We start from the raw sequence: 754 nt of genomic DNA on the forward strand, positions 1-754 counted from the left end.
CAGTGGAGCAGGTGACTCTTGACTTCAGGGTCGTGAATTTGAGTCCCACACTGACAGAGATTACTTAAAAAAAAAAAACCTTTCATTTCCCTTGCCTTTGGGGATGTGTCGAGTACGAAATTGCTGTGGTGGGAGTCTAGGAGGTTTTTTCCTACTTTCTCCTTGAGGGTTTTGATGGTTTCCTGTCTCACATTCAGGTCCTTCAGCCATTTTGAGTTAACTTTTGTGTATGGTGTAAGAAAGTGGTCTAATTTCATTCTTCTGCATTTTGCTCTCCAGTTCTCCCAGCACCACCTGCTAAAGAGGCAGTCTTTTTTCCATCGGATACTCTTTCCTGCTTTGTCAAAAATTAATTGGCCGTGCATTTGTGGGCCCAGTTCTGGGTCTAAAATCTACAAGAAACTCACCAAACGTCACACCCACAAAACAAATAACCCAGTGAAGAAATGGGCAGAAGACATAAACAGACACTTCAAAGAGGACATCCAGATGGCCTATAGGCACATGAAACGATGCTCAACATCACTCATCATCAGGGAAACACAAATCAAAACCACACTGAGATACCACCTCACGCCAGTCAGAGTGGCTAAAATGAACAAAGCAAGAGACTATAGATGCTGGTGAGGGCGTGGAGAGATGGGCACCCTCCTACACTGTTGGTGGGAATGTAAACTGGTGCAGCCACTCTGGAAAACAGTGTGGAGGTTCCTCAAAAAAACTATCCATAGAACTCCCTTATGACCCAGCAATA

Source organism: Suricata suricatta, chromosome 14 (genome assembly GCF_006229205.1).
Source record: "Suricata suricatta isolate VVHF042 chromosome 14, meerkat_22Aug2017_6uvM2_HiC, whole genome shotgun sequence".
NCBI lineage: Eukaryota > Metazoa > Chordata > Mammalia > Carnivora > Herpestidae > Suricata > Suricata suricatta.